This window comes from Lathamus discolor, chromosome 5 (assembly GCF_037157495.1).
Source record: "Lathamus discolor isolate bLatDis1 chromosome 5, bLatDis1.hap1, whole genome shotgun sequence".
Classification (NCBI taxonomy): Eukaryota; Metazoa; Chordata; class Aves; order Psittaciformes; family Psittacidae; genus Lathamus; species Lathamus discolor.
In genome coordinates, this window is record NC_088888.1 from 17606006 (window position 1) to 17627188 (window position 21183).

At 41.0% G+C, this 21183-nt stretch overlaps 1 protein-coding gene across 8 annotated transcripts in view; it reads left to right on the forward strand.

Annotated features, from left to right (window-relative positions):
• Nucleotides 1-573: 573 nt before the first annotated feature.
• CDC42EP3 (CDC42 effector protein 3) overlaps nucleotides 574-21183 on the forward strand; it is a 28805-nt gene continuing 8195 nt past the window's right edge. Inside the window, exon 1 of one of the 8 annotated variants that reach the window (XM_065679902.1) lies at nucleotides 574-809. The gene's annotated coding sequence lies outside the window, so the exon portion shown is untranslated. Of the gene's footprint in view, nucleotides 810-829; nucleotides 932-1057; nucleotides 1282-1301; nucleotides 1353-1626; nucleotides 1806-3685; nucleotides 4021-9657; nucleotides 9679-21183 lie in introns of those variants that run through there. The other 7 variants (XM_065679905.1, XM_065679904.1, XM_065679901.1 and 4 more) reach the window with 7 other exon arrangements.

The window sequence follows — 21183 nt, forward strand, 5'->3', positions numbered from 1 at the left end:
TAATTACCCTGGGGTAAAGTGCTTTAGCTTTAGAGTGCTCCAACGCTAACAATGCAAAGAAAGCAAAGGGGAAAATTCTCTCACCCAGATGTGGGTATGCAAACATATTTTAAGTCTACATTTATATACACTGCATCCACTGTTTACACCGATTTAAAAATACCATATGTAATGAAAATTATGCAAAGCATTTATAAAAACACTGTAGCCTGGGTAAACTATGTACCACACTTAATATTTCAGTGCATATGCAGTGCCTGTATGGCAGTGCCAAATGTAACATTTTGAAAAACGACCCTTTCGTTAAACTGTCAGACAAGGAGTGTTGAGTTCAGGTACCTGCCAACACAAACCTCTGGGAGGATGTCACTGGAGAAGTGAAACAATATCGGTGTCTCAGTGGGGATTAACCAGGGAACTTGTAAAAAATTTAACATCAGCTCAGTATTTATGGGCTTTCTAATCAGTAATGTGATGGACTGCCCACAGCTAGTCTAACCCTTTCCGGTTCTGGGCAAGGCAGTTTCATTTGTGTAAAACAGAAGGGCAGGTGCCCTTAAATCCGTCTTTAAAAGGCTCTTGGCCCCGGCAGGCGGTGCGGATGCTCCGCGCAGCTCCTCCGGCCCCGCCGTGGGGCGGGAGGAGACGCCCCTGCGCCCCGTCGGCTCTCTCAGCGTTAGTAGATTACCTGCAGAGCACGGAGCAGCGGAAGCCCGAGAGCTCCTTAAACCGCGCCAAGGCGGGAGGAAAGGCCGAACGAGCGAGGGCGGCTGAAAGCCGCACCCTCAGCCGACCGGGGTGTCGAGGAGGTGAGGGGCGAGAGGACTTGTGTGAAGAGCCGTCAGCTTTTAAGCACCTCTCCGAGCTGGCCGTGGTAGCGAGAAGGGGGGGACGACTGCCCACCCGAGGGTTTCCGAGGAACACTGCCGGGGTGGGTAAGCAATGGGCTCCAGAAAAAGAAAGGGAAAGGGGAGGAAAGCCCCTTATTGTTACTGCGGCTGCTCCTCGCCTTCCGGGCGGCGCTCCGCTGTGCCAGGATTTCCCTGCAGCCGCCTCCCCGCCCGCAGCCCCGCCGCCGGCAGCGCCGCCTCCCCGCGGCTCCCGCTCACAGCCCCCGGCGCACGGGGCGCTGCCGCGCACTGACAGGCTCTCGCAGGTGCCGCGCTCTACCCGGGACGCGGAGGGGCGGCCCCGCTGCCCTCCCAGCTCCGCACTGGCGGAGGGAGGCAGCGAGGGAAGGAGGTTGGGAAGGAGGAGCGGTGGGGAGCAGTCAGCAGCGCCGTAAGTCAGGGAGCGGCGTGTACGCGGAGCGGGGCAGGCTGGCTGCGCGGCCGCGGCCCGGCGAGAAGCCGGTACGGCCCGTCTTCCCCTGCGGAGAGGCAGCGGGGTCGCACCGTTTCCGCGCAGGGGACAGGGAGGAGGCTGGCAGGGAGAGAGGCGTTTCAGGGTGTGCAAGGAGAGTATCCCTTAATTCTCGTGTTTGGCTCCTTGGGGGGTGTTATGCCGGAGCCGCATTGCTAAGACTGTGTCAGGGTGTTTCTACATCGCTGAAATTCCGAACTGAAATTCGCCCCTATAATCGGTTTAAATTTTCTTCCCAGTATTCTGAAATATCCTCGTCTCGGAGGCGTGCCTACAACGTCCCGAAACAGCGCAGGCACGGGTTTTTTTTGTGCGGGATGTCCCCTTTCGCAGAGCCTTTCTGCGTGGGGTTGGATATAACCGTGCGTCGGGGAGAATCAGGGCCCCGGTGTGATGCTGGTGGTGGAACAAAGAGTTCAAGTCGGGAAGTGAAGTAAGAATTGGTATGGATGGGGTTGCTGATGAAGAAACGCGGGCGGTACTGTAAGAAGGGACTTGATTCAGTTGAAATTGGAAAGAGACCGAAATAGAGGAAGTAATTAATTTAGGACTTGCGTCATTGGAGATTGATGTTATGTTTTAAAAATAGGAAGAGGGCTTATTATGAAGTGTTTAATGTAACGAATATGATCCTGATCTCTTACTATCCCTTAAAAAAAACTGGGGGGGGGGGAGCGGGGGGCAGAGGGAAGGAGAGCCCCTGGGAGTGAAATTACTCGGGCGTCGATCATTATTTCTAGCTTCATGTAGGTTATAAGTGTGTAACATTGTCCAGCAAAGTGCAGGGGTTAAAAATCGGAGGGTTGAAGGTATAAAAATCTAAAGCTGAACAATTCTGAAGATGTACAGTACCAGAAATCTTGCAATCCATGTGCTGTGGCTCAGATGTTTAGAGGAATGACAGAGATACCAAAAAAGGCATCATGATACTCTGCGTAATTCCAGGAGCAGAATTTTCTCCTTCCCGACAGAAAAGGAAAGCGCATTTCTGGAAGCAAGAAGTGACAGATGTGGCATCTCAGCAGCTGGCTAAACATAAAACCATGTATCAGCAGGTGATTACTGGTGCAAGGATTTATTTTTAAAATGCCTTGTACTGAAAAGGGTCCAGCCTTTTTTATCATTAGCATTAAGATTTACTTTAGCTCTGTGGCATGTTAAGAATAACCTTTCAGCAGAGGCTTTCAGAAAAGTAACTGAAAGCTCCTATGGTCAAGGCACTCCTTGCTTTGAACGTTTGTTTTTTATTACGGCATGCAGAGGAGAGGAGCTGAGCAGGTTTTTTTGGTAGGATAGTACTGAAAGGAATTATTTTTCCTGGCCTCTGCATTAGCCAGTGGGATCTGGGAAGGAAACAATGGAGCCTATCTCCTCCTTAGATTGAAGATAATCACAGTTACTGTTCTCTCAGGAGCACCTTGTGCATCCACAGAAGTGAAATCAGGCTGCAGAAACTACCTCTGTGGTTCAGCCTCTCTTCTGTGTTCTGGAGAGCCAGCCAGGATCATCAGGAGGTGGCCTGGGTGCACTTTGGAAAGGAAAGAGATGGATATCGCCTAAGAGGCAGCCCAGAGGCACACTTTCCCTGCGGCAGCGTGGCTCTGCACCGTCCCCTTTTGCTGTGGCTACATGTCACATTGACTTCAAAGAGACATCTAAATCTGTTTCAAACCACTTATATCAGCTTTCCTGTAACCAAAGAAAGCCACGGTTCATGGCAAAACTTGTTTTGCTCTCAGCTTTTTGTAATTAGGTATGCTGCTTTGGTTTATAGTCTTCTAAGTTCCATGACTTCTTATAGAAGAAATTCTGGTTCTTTGCCCAGGTCTTGAGAAATAGTTCAGGGTAGGAGGGAATTGGCATTTAAAAACGAATTTCCCTCTCCATACAGAATTTGCTATCAAATTCATCACTTCTTGCCAGTGAGGCTGTGGCCAAGGGACTCAGTGATGCTCTCTGACCAGTTCTTCCTCTTCTTGCTCGCCCTCGTTGACAGAATTGCTGTGGATCATGTCACTTGGTGCCCATTTTGGCCTTTCATAATGTTGTAAAACACTATAGGCTTTCACTTTCCTGCATGATTAAGGCAGAGTAAATATATTTCTCAAGATCTGAACCATACTGGGGAGAACAGGCTGCCTCTCCCTCCCACAGTGGTAAAACTGAACTAATTGGGTGGTCAGTGCCTAACAGGCACCATGCTGTAGCAATGTGTTATCCCTATGGGTACACCACTTACAGGGGCAGCAGACAGTGAAGGTGTATCTCTGGGTGGGTGGGTGGGTGGTTTGTTAGTTTGTTGTGTAGTAGCAAAGTGAATTTCCCAAATAAACTCAAGTCTAGACTTAAATGGGAATGTGGGGAGAATTGTATTCAGGTGTTGCATGGGGGGCTGTTTCTAAATAATTTCCTGTCGTTGCAAAGTAGACTAGTTGGTAGCCAGTGGTGCTGGTAGCCAGCTTAACTGGAGCTAATGGCTGTGCCTGGATAGAGCAGTGAGAGCAGATTTGAAGCACCACTTGTACAGGGGAGGGTTTTGTCTGAAGCAGGATGGCAGAATGAGTACAAGCTACAGAGTACAAGCTCAAGTTCAAGCTGAAGAACAGGTCCACTTCTAGTGCCATATTAAATAAGATTTTTTGGATGACGGTCATGAAGGTGAGCATTGCTTGGGATATTTTATAGTGTTCTGTATTTACATTCATAATGTTATCAATCAAAGTTATTTATCCAGCCTAATGACTGCTGGGGAGATGAGTCGAACAGGAGCAGCTGGAGCTGACTGACAAGAAGACTAGGTTCCTCATTGTTTATGGGCTAAATTAAGATGCAGTAAAGCTTCAGAAAACACACTGCCAAGATAAAAATGAGATCACTACAAATAGATGGACTTGGCCAGGGTGGCAAGATATATTTATACCTTTACTTGGGTTTCATTTTCACAAGTCAGGTTTGTCTTACAGTTCTGCCACTAGTCAAGTCCACAAGAGCACAGTTGTTAATTTTTGTGCAAAACTGTGAGTTTTTTCTTCTGAGAGGTTACTGAACTGTTAAATCTGTTTTACTCCTTTTTGTTTGTGTTTTGTTTTGTTTTCTTGAAGGGGGGGGGGGAAGCCATTTACAGGCTGAGCATACGCTGGAGTAGCACATTTTAATACCTAAAGCTCTGAAAATGAGTAAGCAATAGTTGAATACTGAAATTGTATCTTCATGTCCACAGTAGCTTTTTGTGTGAGACCATTTTATTGAAATGTGTGTTTAGCAAAAGTAATTTGAAATACTGTTATCTTTGAAATTATGTAAGTTACGCAATACTCTTAAAACTTGATGACTAGTATCTTCTGAATGCCAGGGAGCCACATGAAGAGTATCAACCCTCACTATGTGTGGGACAAGATGCAACTTAAGTATGTTAATGTTGTTTACTTGCGCTGAATAATAGAAGGCGGCTCACTGCGTCTGATACACTGATTTCTGTCGTAAAGGTCAACAGGGAACAAGCTAGATAAGAAAATAGATGGGCTGATATAGTGAGTTATTGTGCTGGGGCTCATTCTGAATGAGCTAAGTGAACTTTTCAGTGGTTATGTGTAAACAGCAGCTGACCTTCTGTAGAGATACAAGTGCTGATGACAAGCTGTGGTCACTGAAACTAGGTATGACCTGCTTAGTCAGGTCTGCAAACTTGTTTAGATCTGTTTGATATTTTTTTGGGTTTTCTTTTTTAATCATCTGTAGAGAATGTTCTAAAAATAAATAGCTGTTCATGTCTTTGCTTTCAAATACCAGATGTTTCAAGCCTGGTTCTCACTGGTTTGCTCTAAAAATGTTATGTTTTTCTGAATATTCATGGTGTGCCTTAAACAAAGGAAATGGGTGTTAAATCTTCATTCTGAATGTTTTTGGTTTTGTTTTTTTTTTTTCATATTAGAATATTAGAAACTACCATGAAAATAGTGACTAAAAGTAAACTGTTAGTCTGAAAAGATAGATTTGGTGAGTTGTTTGGTTTTGGTTGGTTGGTTGGTTGGTTTTGGTTGACTTTTTAAAAAGTCTGTATAGTACAACAGTGAAGTCAAGTGAACTCAAAAACCTAAAGCCTGTTATGTTGGCAAAAGCGAGTATCCGTAAGTTGGAAAATGCCTGTAGAAAATGGTGATACATAGGTGTGTTAGGGTCACATTATTTCTCATAGGTCTCTTGCCTCAAACAGTGTGTGAGGTGAGTGAAGTGAGAAGTAACAAAAAGAGAGTATCTGTTTAAAATCCCTGGGGTAAAGCTGAAAATCCTGCTCTGTCGTAGTCCTTTCAGTAGCACTGGGCAACACTGTAGTACAGGTGGTAAAGTGACCAAACTGTGGTTGCACAAGTGATATAATCGTGGGATTTCCTAATTTTGCATTCTTGGTCTCTGCAGCCTTACTCTTCTGCATATGATATTTCTAATGATGGGGTTCAGAATTCTCAGTGATGCTCTGCAAGGAAGATCAAAGGTGCTTTTGCTGCCACCACAGTCAGCATCTATGAAACATTTGTCCTAAGAGGTTGTGAAACTAGCTTTCTAGTTGGCAGAGTTCTCTGTCATGATCTTCACAAGGAGAAACCCTGATACCTGTAAGAGTATGAGTAACATTGTTTCAAATCTTCCGCAGGAAGCAAAGAAGAGGCAGGATGGAGGTGGTAGACAAGACTTGAGGCTTAAGTCTCTAGTGAAGAAGACTGATGGATCTTGTTGCTTTGATAAACAGTTCCTTTGTTCCTCCTATTCCAGTAAAGCTCCTTACTGACCTCTCAGAAGATGGTTTTCTCCCACTATATGACTGGGTCAGCCCATGTCATAGACAGTTTTTTGTTTGTTTTTTCTAGTGCTTGAGTAGTGCACTAGTACCTAGTGATGTACAGGAACAAGATGCCAGTGTTGCCGGGGATCCTCCCCTCCCTCAATTTTCTTTCTTGCTCTTTTTATTCCTGTATTTTATCTCTATCATCATTAAGATTCTGACGGCACTAATCACAGAATCACAGAATCCTAAGGGTTGGAAGGGACCTAAAAAGATCATCTAGTCCAACCCCCCTGCAAGAGCAGGGTAACCTACAGTACATCACACAGGAACTTGTCCAGGCTAATGGATTCCTCTCATTAGAAAGCTGTTTAATTTTACCAAAATCAATACTTAAGTAATTTAGAACCTTAAAAAAAAATAAAATAAATAAATCCTTGTGATACCAGAGCATTTTTTGCATGCTCGTTGTTGTTCCAGAACTTACAAAATCTAACCTTCTAAATTGATCCTGCAATCAGAAACAAGTTAAATTCTTTCTTCCTTCTGTGTATATCTCCAGTTCTAGTTAAGTAAAGCCTAAATTATGCATCTTTACATACATCATTTCTATGAAGGTTTAAGTATTTTCTAGAAACTTCTAACATTACTTTTTTTTTTGCCTCAGTTAATATGATTCAATGTATACTTTGATTTAGTTTTACTTCTGTTTATTCATGAAATTAGTTAAATTAGATCTGAAACTCAGGCAAAGATTAGTCCAAGATGTGGTGGAGCATTAGGTGAGTGTTTTGGTTTGTTTTTTCTCTCCCCTTTTCTGTTCTTGAGATGCATGCCATAAACATCCTGTCTTCAATGTGACAGACCACCATTAAGGAGCAGCATCTTGTTCAGGCAGTCTTGCCACTGCTTTTAATGATGATTTCTGTTGGGGAATGGTCATCAGTATTACTCTTCACTCTTTATTTTTTGGATTATTTGATAAACTGTCTTTTGAGAACTAAAGCACAGTTTAGGTTTGGTTAAAATTTTGTCTCTGGAAAATGGCTAGGCCAATCTTCCTAATGTTCAGATTTCAAATGATAGCTTCATCAATTTTAATTTTACAGGCTTCTTGTCATTTGAAACATTTATTGGTGCTTTGAGGGTATACATTTCTATAACCACAAAGAATAAAACCAAAAACATCTCTGATACTAAAAGCTGTGCAGTCATTGGTATTTCGCTTTTAAGGATACATGGCTCCTATGCATCTATGTTAGGGGTTAACTCAATTTAAGGAAGACATGAACAATAAGAGTGCTACATGGAGAGTGAAAGAGGGGCAAGGGAAGAATAGTGCCATTGATTGTCCTGCATGTCAGATGCAGCTCACATGTTCCTGCTCCAGATTGAAAAGATTACTGCTCTTCGTCAAGTTTAAGCTGGTTCTTTGCTTGCTCATGGCTCTCTAGCAGATGAGCTTGGAAGAGTAACCACAGTTCATAAGAGGGTAAGATGCAGTGTACCCAGGGGTCTTTTCTATTTGGATTTTAAAAGCAGATGGGAATATGGAGGTAAAAAATGGAGCAGTATGGGTCCACACGTAGGCTGTAAATATGCCATACGGAATTGTGTTTTGCTTCAGTCCAAACACTTGTAGTGGAAAGGTGAAACAGAAAAGAGGTGATGCTTGCAGCGGTTACAATTCTGTTGCAAAGCTAACAGTATTCCCTGCTTCCAAAGATGCAAAAACTGGAGAACAGTCTTTAATGAAATTTTGTTGTTGGCATTTTATGTCTGCATAATTCCTAATATATCAGATACCTGGCTTGTGATTAGGGCTTCTGATGCTACAATAATACAAATTTACAGTAACACATTGCACAGTTTGGTTATCTTGCCTAGAAGTAAATTATAAAATATAGTCAGTTTGAAGAAAACCTTAAATGAAAAGATTGGATTGTTAATGTTACTGTATCTGCTCTAACTTGTTACTTATTAATGATATGCAAGGTAATTAATGGTACAGAGAAACTGACTGAATAGAAAATCTATTGTTAGGAGCAAGATAATGGACTGAGCAAACCAGTAATTTGTATGGCAGCCGCTCTGTTGCTGTATGCTACTTCCCCACTTACACGATATGATATTAGTAGTGAAGGAGGCTGTATAGTTCTTCTGGTTTTGTCTGTGTGCACCTTCAGGCATGATGAATACCCATTTCAGCCTCCAGAGTCTTTTAGATAAGATCTACTAAGGTCAATAGCAAACCCAACAAAGCCATCCATTTTATGGCAGTGGGCTGTACAGCTTTCTTTAAAGTACATATTTCTAGTCCCAAAGAAGAAAAGTTACAATAGCAAGAGCTCAAGTAGGTTAGGAATCCGTAGGAGTTCCTGAAGGAATTTGTGAGGGCGAAAATAAAACCTGCCTCTCCAAATGGAAGTGATGAACAATCAGGTAGTTCATGCTGCAGACAGGTTATAGATTTTTGTCTGAGAATCAATTCCACTTTTAGCTGCAGTAGTTATTTTACCTTGAGACTATAAGGGTGTCTGTACTTTGGCAGAGGAATATACATTACAAATAAGTTATTTTGTGTCATGGTGTAACAGTTGGATTGCTGGGATGTGTGCTGACAGCCATACAGAAGGAAGAGACAGGAGTAGCATCTAATGAAGCAGCTACAGAGAAGTTGTAAACTTTGTGACACTGCCTTTGGTAAAAACAGTATATCCATTGAAATGTAAATCTTTAAATGTATTTAAGTGATCTTTGCAAATGCAAAGATATAATCTGCATAAACTGAAAGAATCTATAAGCACGCTTCAATGTCCAAATGAGCAATCTAAACATGATATTAACTTCTGCTGCTAAATTCCAGCTAATTTTCCTGCATCAAGCCTTTTTATGTGTCTTTCTCCCATGCATCCTTGCATCAGTCTTTCTCCCATTGTTCTTCTCCTAGTTCCACACAACTAGTTCTTATGCAGAGGTTCTGTTCTTCCTCTGGATTTGGGTTGATAGTTATTCCTTCCTGCTGAGTTGTTTGTGAGGTAGAGCAATGTGAGCAGGAGGGGTGGTATTTTTAATAGAGAAGGGATTTTGGAAGCCTTTCACTGGGAGACACTAAGCTACTGAATCTTGCAAAAATAATATAATACCTTAAAATTGACTGTCCTGGTAAATCACAGTGACAGGAAAAGACACATTTCCAGATCCAAGTTTGAATGTCAAGACTAGCTTTAAAAGTACAACAGTACCAGAATGTTTTAGCAAGGCTGTGGATTTTGATGGGTGCTGTATGCATAGGAGTAAAGGACATTATGTTAGAGCAAGAGAGTAGAAATACATAATTTTGTTTTGTCTCATCAGAGAAACAGTTTTAACAGCCTCGGTTAAAATTCTCCCACCTCTTTCTAATCCTTCCAATACACAAACATTTACAGATTGCTGCAGATGAAGGGTAGAAAACGTTGGCTTGAACGGCAGTCTGATGTTTATAAAACTCTGAAAATGAGCTTTAGAACAGAAGCTTCCAAGACATCTGAAGGGTAGGTGGACATGTTAAAAAGGCATTATTTCAGAAATGGTATGTATTCTCTCTATAATAAACAGTGTGGTGTCTGTGGAAGTAGAAGCAGTTGTCTGTGTGTGTGTGTGTGCCTGTAAATTGGAGGTCCTTGTCTGAAATAGTACCAGGTAATTCTTCAGGTATTCAATGTGATTCGGTGTGTTCTTTCAGTCCATCTGGTGAGGTAGCTGTCAGTAGTCACTGGGCTTTCTGAATTTCAAAGTTTGTAGTTCTTGGGTTAATATCCTCAAAGTACAAGCATAGTCCCAAAGTCAAGTTTTACAGCAGTAACAATATATGGGAGGTGTGGCTTGAAAAGAAATTATATTGTCAAATTAAAGAACTGTCTCAATTTGTTTTAAGTAAAAGTGAATGAAGCCACATATCCTGTTTTTTTTTCAATGTGCTTTTCTCCAAAACTGAGTATCTGAAGTTGGACACTGGATTCTGTTCAGTCATGGAATTCAGATACCCTAGTTAGAAAGCTGTAATTTAAAATGTTTAGTTTTTACTGTGAATAGGCTAGGTTGTGTGAAATGTGTGCCCTTCTGCATGCACAGCATCTGATAAGAAACAGCTTGTAAAGCTTGCAGATCTCAAACTGCTCATGGCAACTTGACAGGACAGAATTTATTCAGTTCTCCATGCAGGATTTGAAGCACTGTCAAACATAGATATCTACTTCTTTTTTTTTTTTTTTTTTTTTTTCTATTCTGCACTGAAAGACAACAACTTTCCAAGCACAACAGTTTGGATGAGAGCTCTATTTTGATACTTTCCAGGAGATTTGCCCTTTCACCCTTCATGATCATCTTGACGGCCAAGAAAACACAATCTGTGGACAGAAAGGCTCTAAAAATTTAGACTTTGCCTAGATAAAAATGCTTTTTAAAATCTTTAATTCTTTGGAGAAATGTCATGTATTTAGGGGAAAATACTGTTCATGTATCTTGAATGATAAAAGCTAGAGCAGACCATTGGAAACCTATCTGTGACAAGCTGTAGGCCTTTCTTGAATCCTGCCCAGGTCTGTATTGGTATGATTCCTGGCTCTGCCTGAATTGTTTGAATTGGCCAATGGACAATTTCAGTTTTTGTTGGTTTTTTGTTTGTTTGTTTTTGTTGTTTGTTTTTTGTTTTTTTTTTTATTAATAAAAATCCAAATAATAGAGAACCCACCACAAGCCTTGGTAAGTTGTTCTTCCTGGTACATTTTCTTTCTTTACCTTGTTTTGCTTATCTTCACTCTAACAAACATAAGTGATAGGATCAGTCTTATGGTTCTTCTGAAACCTTTTGTTTAGTGTCATCTTCCCAGAATTGTGGCTACCAGGACTGGACGTGATGGTGGCCAAATACAGAATAACTGGTCCTTCCATTTTCCTTGTCAGTACCTTCTTATGCAGTGGGGAATTGCAGTAACCCCTTGTGACTACAGCACAAGAGGATGAGGCTCAGCTGTTTCTGAGCACAGTCTTATGTCTTAGAAGTGAGGCCTATGTGATTTAGTCTCAAATTTTAAACTTGGATGCCATAATTGAGTTTTAATAGTAGCCAGAGTATCTTGCTGATATGCAGATATCACCTTATTGTGGTTTAACCTGGCAGGTAGCTAAACACAGTGTACCCTGTAGGATGGGGGAGAGAATTGGGAAGAAAAGGTGAAATTTTGTGGGTTGAGATAAAGACAGCTTAATGGGACAGGAAATGAAAATAATAGTGATAAAAGAATTAAAACATACAAGTGACGCACAGTCCAATTGCTCACCACCTGCTGAGCAATGCCCAGCCAGTTCTGAGCAGTTGTGCCTGCCCAGCTTTCATCTTAGTTTATGTATTGAGCATGATGTTTTAAGGTATGGAATATCCCTTTGGCCAGCTGGGGATAGCTGTCCCGGCTGTATCTCCTCCCAGCTTCTTGTGCCCTCTATCCTACTCACTGGTGGGGTAGTGTGAAGCTGAAAGGTCGTTGAGTTAGGGTAAACCCTATTTAGCAACAACTGAAACATTGGTGTGTTATCCCTATTATTCTCAGCCTAAATCTAAAATACAGCACTGTACCACCTACTAGAAAGAAAACTGACTTTATCCCAGCCAAATCCAGTACACAGATAATCAAGATCAGTCTCTTAATTTTTGTTTTCTACCTGTTAAATTTCCACTCCTCCCCCTGATTCACCAGTCTTGTAATGTAGCTCATGTTAGGCTAATTCTCCAACTGAAATTGATGAATTAAAGGCAAAAAGTTTAAAAGCACCCCACTGGCAATACAGGTTAAAAGTCCTTCTGTAGAGCAGAAAGCTCATACAAGTCCTAGAAAGCCCATGGAAAAAAATGCCACAACTTCTGTTTGTAACATCAGTGTAACTTGGGAGTGACACTGCCTTTTATGTCATACAAAAGGAGAGAAATCAGGCATATTAAACTGGTATATAAGAAGTCATAATTTAATCTGATATCCCGTGACAGGAAAAAGGAATATTATTTTGGTTTCGAGTGGATGTACTGAGCAGAAGAGGAGCTGTGTATATTGAGTGCTGTACAAACCTATCCCTCTATTGCAGATGTACCAATTCTGTTATCATCTCTTTAGTAAAGCAAGAGCCCTGATCTGATTTTCCATAGTTACAGTGTCCAGTAATTACACTGATTTAACCACTGGAGGGAGGGAGAGAGAGATGGACTATGTGACTCAAAAAGTGACTGACTCAGTTAATCTTGGTTGCTTTTTAACCTATGGGAAAAGTGTCATCAGTACCTGTCAACTGCTAGGGTGTGTCAACATGTTAATTTTGTTTCATTCTTGCTTGACCAAGGAGCAAATGGCTATTTCCAGGTACTTAGTAACTGACAGCCTTTTAGTGGAATGCCCTATAAAACCATTTCGGTGTCTGGAAAAACATGCAAGAAAAAAATTCTGTATCTTTTCCTGCATAAGAAAAGTTACTAGCAAGAGGTGTGAAGGGAGTTTCATTATTTGTTAGGCTTAATCAAGTTCTAAAGCAGCACTCTGTTCGTCTTGCTGGTTAGTAAGTCATGGGGAATGAGATGGCCATATGCAAGGCAGATGAAAGGTCACTCTGGATTTTTCAGGTATTCACAATATTTTTGGTTTTAAAATTGAGATTTCGCTTTAAGATGTGATTCTCTTTAAGCCTGTGTTGGCACCCTGGGTGAAACTTCCTGCCTTGTTTCAGACAGTCTGAAACACTCACTGTGGGAGGTGTGAACTTTCTTCAGTAGCAGCTACTAACCTGGTGACTATTAAAAGTTAACTGTTCTACTGCAAGCTGTGTTTGGAGAGTTTTGGTTTACTGACCAGGTGCAAATTTTCTTTCTTTCCGTTGTTTTTGGGGCCTTTCTTCCCCTGCTAAATTGCCTCTGCCTTCCCATTTTTGTGCTCTAAAGTGAATGAATTATGGTCTTTTCAGGAATGGCAAGAGCTTAACAGCAGTGCCTGTGGTGGGATTTTTGTTTAAGAAAATATGTATCTTTAATTTGAATTATAGTAGGATAACTCATATTTAGTGTTCTGTGTTATAGAATCATAGAATAGAATAGTTAGGGTTGGAAAGGAACTGGAGATCATCTAGTTCCAACCCCCCTGCCATGGGCAGGGACACCTCACACTCAACCATCCCACCCAAGGCTTCATCCAACCTGGATGATTAAGTTCTGAGAGAACTTAACGATAAAATCCCACTTTCCCCAAGAGATGTGGTTTAACTTAAGAAGCATAAGACTACAGCAATAAAGGTGTTGATGAACTATTTCTAACATGGGTCTTTGTAGCTGTTGGTGGAAAATTTATTGATTTCCTCCAGTGGGGATTTCTTTGGGCTCCTTTCTTGGAGCCCAAGTGTGCTGCTCTGCTGCTTCTGCAGCTAGAAGGAGCATACATCTGCTGAACCTAGGTAGCACCCACATATACAGAAAAAGAGGGAATGTCAGTTTGGTAATATCATCATTCTAGAAGCTACATGCCTTTTTCTGGGACTGTGTTTAAGAATATTTTGGTTATGATATTTTTATTCCTTTCCATGTGAGCCATATCCAGAGAGTTTGTGCAAGAGGCCCTACATTGTTCAACCATTTTGTCCTGTCCAGTACTGAAGCAGCAACACTGAGATGTTGATGCCCCCCTCAAAAGCAAGTTCCCTCTTAAATTTCTTGAGTGTACTGCCTCTTTGGCCATGTGCTCTTCAGTAATTTGTGGAACTAAAGTGTGTTGCCTGCCTGTGTTTCTACAGAAGTTATCTCTGTTAAAAGAAACATCATGGACTTTCACAAGAGAAGAGAGCACCGCACTGTGCTTTAAATTAATGCAGTCATGTTGCATTGTTACAGTATTATATGGGGGATTTATTTTTTTTCCTGAATATGATTTGGATCTGCATTCAGAACAAAGAAATTGATCTCAGGTTCTGCTCTGCTTGCCCACATGAAGATCAAGAATACCTGGCCACTGGGTTGTGGCTTGGATTCTGACTATCCTTACATTAGTTTTGTTTGCTGAGTTGGTGGTTTGTTTGTGGGTTGGTTTTGTGTGGGTGGTGGGTTTTTTTGTTGTTGTTGTTGTTGTGGTTGGTTGGTTGGTTTGTTTTTTCATAGGGTTTTTTTGGTTGTTGTTGTTGCTGGGTTTTTTTGTTTGGTTTTGGGTGGGGTAGGTGGGTATTCGCTAGTGTTTGAGCAGTTTCTTGTTGCACTGCAGCTGTCTGTCCTGTACCCTGCAACGGGTCACCTTTTCTTAAATTTCTGAAGGATGGTAAACCACACTAGCAACACATCACTCTTCCCATGACTTGAATTCTGACTCCCTGGAGCTTACAAGAGCTATTAGAAATTTGCTTTAAATAGCCTTCTGTAAAGGCAGAAGTTCATCTTAACTTGCATAATCCTTATTAAAGGATTAAGTAAATAAATGTGCCCTTTACACAGGAAAACAGGTCCCTGAGTTCTGTTCTTTTATTTTTCTGCCTGTATGCCACCGTCTCCCATACCAGAACAATTTGCAATATGTGGCAAGAGCTTGTTCTTGGTCAAGATTGAGGTGCATCCATGCCCAAAGGAATTGCTGCATCTCATTTCTGTGCTGTTACAGCTGTATAAATAAGACGTGTGATGGCCAAGTAGAGTTGTAACAGTCCAGCAGCAAGTGCACAGTGCAATGTAAGGCCTTGGTGTATGTGTGCTTTGTTTCAGAGCTAGCTTCTCTCAACTCTCAAGTATTTAGTGCAACCTAGATAAAATGCGGGGTCAGTATTTTTAGCTGGTGTTGGTTTAGTCAGACCTAAATGTAACTTTTGCCTTGTGAGGGTGCCGGCTTCTCTTAACTGTCTTCAAGTACTCTGTATCATGTGAGGGGCAAAATGTCTGAGATATCTATGTAATAAGATGAGGCATTACTAAAAAGCTAGGCTGTCGTTAAATTTAGGCTGAATTTGGCTTTCAGACACCTGGTGTAGGTGTCCACAACATCCTGGGGGTGGAGTGCCACTGCTGATCAGTCTTAATTCTATGGACAATGGATTTGGCAATGGATTATACACTTAATGGTCAACTTCAGGAGATCAAAGGGAGAAAGACTGGTTGTCTTAAACAGCATAAGAAAAACAGTGACGTGCTGAGGAGCCTGTTTAGCAGTTAGCTGGCATTTGTAAATAGGGAGAAAAAGGGACCTGCGAATGCCGAATGCTGGGCTGTGCTGCTGAGATAGGAGGGAGGGAGAAGAGTTGGCTGTGATGACGTTTAAAGGTCTTTCCAACCTAAGTCATTCTATTTGGCCTGAGGCCTTCAGAGAGGTGTAGAAAGGTGTTGTCATGTGTTACCTAACATCTAGCCTAGTTTCTGTTGAAATGTCTGATTAATTTTGGGGTTTTCCTTAGTGTGTGTTTTGGAACAAATTAAATATGACCTATGTCCCAACAAAGATGTGGAATTTGCTTTCTGCTGAAGAACTCTTTATACAAATAAACACCAATTTGCCATCATTATGCGCACGCTTCACTTGGGCTGCCTGACAGGAATGAACACACAGAGAGAAACTGTCTCTTGCAGTGCCTTTCTTATAAGGTTACAGCCGCTTAGGCCTAGCTTGTGCTTTGGTTTGTGTGTGTTTTCTTTTACAGCCTTTCTGGGAAGGTAGTAATTGTTTTGTAGCAGCCTGAGTTTGCTGTGGTCCCCTTCCAAAGGGCCATGTAGCTTGTATTTCTTTAGATACTAACTAGCAATTGGGTAGTGCCCTCCCTCTCCCAACATACGCCAAGGATTTAGTGTTTTAAGGTGTGTGAGAGGGTTTGTTCAGGTACAAGAACTTATCATAAAAAGTTGGAGCTTGTTTCTCACAACAAAGGCAAGTTGTTGTTTTGGTTGAGTATGGTATTACACCAGTGTATTTGTCAGTGTCAATATATGACAGGCTTTAAATACGATACTCTGCAATGAATTTGTTTTCTGGTAGTCTGTAATCCTTTTAGGCTAGCTGACGTTAATGAGCGGCAGCATTACTGTGGCTGGTTTTCTTTTGATCATGCACAGCCCCAGTCAGGAAATGGGTGAGGAGCATGAGTCATGATTACATTACCCTAATGAGGCTGCCTACTAGAAGTTTTCTTTTTGCCGCCAATACTCCCTCCCTTGATGCTACTTCTGAAAACAGAATGTCCATTTTGGAGCACTTTGAAATATTGACCTTTAAACAGAGAGCTTTATGTTCTCTTACAGTCTCAAGGCAAAGTTCTAAGCAGGAGCTCCTGCAGAGTGCAGAGAGAACATGAATGTTTGCACACTGCTTTCCAGAAAGCTGCAAAGGACAGGACTTGACTTGCAGTACATTAGGTCTGTTTGGGTTCATTGGATAAAGCGTGTTTCCCTAACCCATTTAATTATTGTCATGTTGTCTGCACATGCAGGCTTGAGATCCAGTCTTCTCTATATACAGATGCTGTCATCTCATAATTTGGTTTAAGCTGTGTCTTAGAGCTGTATTTATCTTTTGAAATATGGCTGCAGTAGTGGGAAGATAGGTGCTGAGTACTGGCTGACGTAAAACCCTGAGTGTTGAGAAGGTAGCTTTAGTGGGATTTGAGACAGCAGTATTTCAGATAATTTAATTAAATACATGGGGTTTAGAGGTTGAAAGACACATCAGCTGCTAATCAGTAAACTAGTTTTAGTGCTGAATTGCTGCTCTGCCACTGAGTATTCATTCAGTACACCTCTGTACAAGTGTCAAGCATATTATTTCAAATTAAACTGATTAACTGTGCTTGGTTTTAAGGGCAATACGTGAAATACAACTATTGGCACAAGAGTGAATGCACTCTGATGCTACTTGATATAGTTCAGAAAAAAGAAGTCTGATCTATTTAGTACAATCAACCCAAGTCAACAGAACCTCTGTCTGTGGCAGAGAGCTCTCAGGAGGAAGTGGGGAGCCCAGCACTGCTGTCCAGGTTGATGCATCCCTATCAGCTGGGCCATGTTGCAAGTGTTGCTGACGTACTGCAGAACAGAGCCAGAATATGGCATGTCTGTCAATTGTCACGTATTCCTCCAGATTCTTGCTTCTCCTCTAATGGTGCCTTCAAATAGTGGAGTTGTTTTGTTAGGAGTATAGTATAAACTCACAGTGAAGAGGTAATTTCTATTTTTTCACTTTTGTTTCAGATAAGGGAGATAAACCAGTTACTTTAGTTTTATTGACAATCTGATTTGAATTGCATATAGATAACAAAATTTGTTATCATACTGCATGATTTCATCCCCATTCCTTAAAGAGGGCATGAGTTGGGCCCAAAAAACAAATAATAAAAAAATTAATTGAAGATTTTTGTAATCCATTGGGGAATTTCCCTTTTTCTGTCTACCCCAACTCCGTGCTCATTGATCTCATCTGGATGACCATTCAGTTCTGTGAAGGAGGCAGAACTGCTCTGCTGAGCAGAGGATTCATGCTTTTTTTTTTTTCTTTTTTATGTAATAAAAGAAATAAGTCCCGTGCACCTTTTCTGTTTTTCCTGTAGCTTTGTACCTCTACCTCGTTGTTAACCTTTGCATATAGAGGGTTCTCTGGCCTTTAGGTTTGCTTTAAAACTAGCTTATCTGGCACTTCAAGATGGTAAATATTTATTTCAAGTGAAACACTGAGAATTAAATAATAGGAGAACTATGATTATCGTGCCTATGACACTTGTGTGTTTCAAGGAGATGATAAAGAATATCTGACTTATAGATGAAGGGTATTTGAGAATTGGAGGTGGGGAGTTCAGGGTAGGATGGTTGGGGTTTTTTTTTATTGTTTTTTTAAATTAGTATCTTGCAAGATGCGTTTATTTTAGATTGCCATTTCTCAGGAGCCACCAGTTAAGGACATGTTAAGCTAGGGATCCTTGGAAAAAAAAAAAAAAGGCAATAATAACATCTTAACTGTAGCTTGAAAAACTTAATTTCAAATTGACAGCAGCCTTGGGAACCCTCAGGCTAGTGGAGCTACCAAGTCATTTTTGCATCAGAAGTGAATAAAATCTGGATGTCATTTGATGGACAGCTTTTCCTGGTGCTAGAGTTGGTTAAGAATTGCCCACCCCTTCTGCCAGAACTCCTTGCTCTAAGTGATGTTTCAGGAGGTGGCTGAGCTATTCAAATTACAAGCTGCACCTGCAAGTAGCAGTCTCACTCCTAGCTTTGTGGTTTTACACTCCTTTCCCAGCTAGTTTTCACCCGGTCCTGTGTGCTGAGCTGGCTTATAAGGGGTCAAGTGTGTACACACAGTTGGGGGGAAGGAGAGAATGCCTTTTTGACAGCAGTAGTTATATTGGGCTTGAACTCTATTGAATCACTGCCATCAGTCACACTGCAGCTGTTGGTAAGCCTTTACTGTAAACTAAGTCAGTGGGGAGAATTGCTACTGTAACTGGTTTGCCATGTGGCTTATAGATCTGCTGGCCCATGGAGGGTACAAGGAACTGCAGTGCAGAACTGGAAACCAGCAGTGAGGAGTGAGGAATCTAGGGTGGAACTTCTTAAATCGGCTTTGGGAGCAGAGCTGGGTTGGGAGCTACGCCCTCTGTGTCAAAAGAGAAAACCATCTATGCTAACTTGCTCAGGATTACAAAGGGTGTGGATTTGTAATCCACTTAAACTGATATGAATGCTGGCTGACATCAAAAGGGGAATTACTGCCTGCCTCAATCCACATCTTCCCAAGTTCTTCCACATGGGAATCCCAGCACTTAGGTGAACATGCCTTGAACTTGATCAGGCAGCTGCTTTGGCTAAAAAATATTCCTTTCTTCTCCTTCAGCAGGTGAGATTTCAACCAGAGTGGTTAGTTACCCAATCTTTTAGGTGGCATATAGGGTCAAGGTTATAGGCTGGTTTGTTTAGTGCTTTCCTCCACCCCATTTTTTAATGGTTTTCCTTTCACCTAAGAGAATTGATGGACATGTTTTAAAGCTTCTCTGTCTCATGGCTTAGGAGTTTATGGTCCCCAGCTATTTGCTCATCTGGTCTGCTGTCTTTGTAGGAGAAAATGTGTGACACTGCTTCACTGCACAGTCAGTCTGACATAGCATAACCTGACTTTCACTGCTGCATTTGTTAAGGTCCCAGACTTTGTACTGACATGTACCTATGTCTAAATCTTCATGGTCTTGCACTTACCTAGTTTTTAAAAGCTAATGATAAAACTACGCTGTATAGTATTAAATCCGTATGTATGAATGTACCAGCCAACAAAGCTAAGGAGAAAATAATAAAGAGGAACCTGTTTCAGTCCATGGTGCCAAACAACACAATACTTGAGCTCGTTAAATTCCTGTGTCTGTAGAAGAAAAGAGCAAAAAAAACCCTTTTTGTTTTAGCTTTTCGAAGCTGAAAACAAGCTGTGACTGAGACATGTTGGAAAGCGAAAAAAAATTTGCTTGATGAAAGAAATGGGAATTATTTAAGTCATTCTAATGATGAGTGGTCAAAAGCACAACTGCAAAAATAGGCTCTATAAGGCATTTGACTTTATTGCATCACAGCCAGATTTTTAAAACATTAGTCCTCTGCAGTGTAAAGAAAACATGTATTAAAAACATCTAGAATCTCAGAGTCAAAAGAAGTTGGCATCAGAGAGGGTTGTAGTTCTATTGAAATAATGCAGAGATCATTGTACACAGCATGGGGCTTCGCAGTATTTTTATGAGCAATCTGCAAATAAGTGTAAAATTGCTGTGGTACAATTTGCAGGTGATGGAGATTGGCAAGGAAGTATATTGATGAAGAAGATGAAGAACTCTCAACTGATTTATTGATTGACAGCTTGAGCGCATTCAAGTAAAACATTTTCTGTTTCTGAAGTAGTACAGCCTTGCTTTTTATCCTAAAGAATATGAATCCAACTTATTTGCTGGAGAATAATAGCTTGAAAAGTTGTTTGTTTGTTTGGTTTTTTTTCCTGCCTTGTAAGCAATAGAGTCTTACTGGCCAAACAGTGTAATACAAGCACCAGCAATGGCTGTGCTGGCAAAATTTATTGATTAAATGAATATACGTATATATTCATCCTGAAAAATAGAATGGGGATGCCCACTCTGAACCAAGAAATGGTGGTGATAACAAATTTCTAATACATAGTCTATTCTGCTTGGAGAACTTCTTTTTGTTATACCTGCACAAGAACTCTTAAATGGTTTTCAATATAATGCTACCTTGTAAATTCAGGAAAATTCCTATTGTAAGATGGGAAGGATAAAAACAGAAATATGACCTTGTTTAAAAACAAGGCAGCAATGATGGGAAGAAGTGATTTTTATCTTTGTATATAGTGTTAGGGAGAATGATATTGAAATGTTGTCACTAATACTGATCTGCTCTGAACAGGACATTGGAAAATTGGAGAGGGTTCAAAGGAGATAGATGGGTGTATTTGAATGCTTAAAATTACTCCCCCACCATCACCACATGAGGAATTCCCCCTGTTCACTTCGATCAAAAAGGATGACTGAGAAACAACTTGTTTGGTTTTCAAGTACCTTTAACAGGGATAAAGGTTATTGGTTGATGAAGGCTTTTGTAATGTTAGTCTGATACTGAAAAAAAAATACTAACTGGAGACTGGGGCCAGTTACTCAGGCAGCAGATAACTTCAGCAGCTCCTTCCTGCTGTGCTTCAAACAGCTGTTTGAAGGATACAATGAACTGTGAAAATGATTTTGTTCTTGTTGTTGTTGTTGATTTTTCCAAACCCGGTTGGCTTTGCTTTATTTCTTTTTCTTAGAAGCTACAATGAAAACTCTTAAATTAGGTGAAACACCTCAGCCATTTCAATATAATGCACAAGTACTTTAATGGCTTAAAGTTGAAGGTGTTCCCTGGTTAACATGACTTACTCTTGGCTTGATCCATTTGAAAGGGTACTATGCAGGGAAACATGGCAAGACTTAAAGAGTCAATGGTTAAAAAGCATTTTGGGAACTTGTTTTTTCTTTATTTGTGA